This window comes from Heterodontus francisci, unplaced genomic scaffold (genome assembly GCF_036365525.1).
Source record: "Heterodontus francisci isolate sHetFra1 unplaced genomic scaffold, sHetFra1.hap1 HAP1_SCAFFOLD_276, whole genome shotgun sequence".
In the NCBI taxonomy this organism is placed as follows: Eukaryota; Metazoa; Chordata; class Chondrichthyes; order Heterodontiformes; family Heterodontidae; genus Heterodontus; species Heterodontus francisci.
Window position 1 is genome coordinate 981,366 of NW_027141021.1, and position 751 is coordinate 982,116.

The following is a 751-nucleotide window of genomic DNA, read 5'->3' on the forward strand; positions in this document are numbered from 1 at the left end:
AGTGGTTCAAGAGTTCACCTACCTAGGCTCAACTATCACCAGTAACCTGTCTCTAGATGCAGAAATCAACAAGCGCATGGGTAAGGCTTCCACTGCTATGTCCAGACTGGCCAAGAGAGTGTGGGAAAATTGCGCACTGACACGGAACACAAAAGTCCGAGTGTATCAGGCCTGTGTCCTCAGTACCTTGCTCTATGGCAGCGAGGCCTGGACAACGTTAGCCAGCCAAGAGCGTCGTCTCAATTCATTCCATCTTCGCTGCCTTCGGAGAATACTTGGCATCAGGTGGCAGGACTATATCTCCAACACAGAAGTCCTCGAGGCGGCCAACATCCCCAACTTATACACACGACTGAGTCAGCAGCGCCTGAGATGGCTTGGCCATGTGAGCCGCATGGAAGATGGCAGGATCCCCAAAGACACATTGTACAGCGAGCTCGCCACTGGTATCAGACCCACCGGCCGTCCATGTCTCCGCTATAAAGACGTCTGCAAACGCGACATGAAATCCTGTGACATTGATCACAAGTCGTGGGAGTCATTGCCAGCATTCGCCAGAGCTGGCGGGCAGCCATAAAGACAGGGCTAAATTGTGGCGAGTCGAAGAGACTTAGTAGTTGGCAGGAAAAAAGACAGAGGCGCAAGGGGAGAGCCAACTGTGCAACAGCCCCGACAAACAAATTTCTCTGCAGCACCTGTGGAAGAGCCTGTCACTCCAGAATTGGAGCGCTGCTTCACAAACCACTGACCA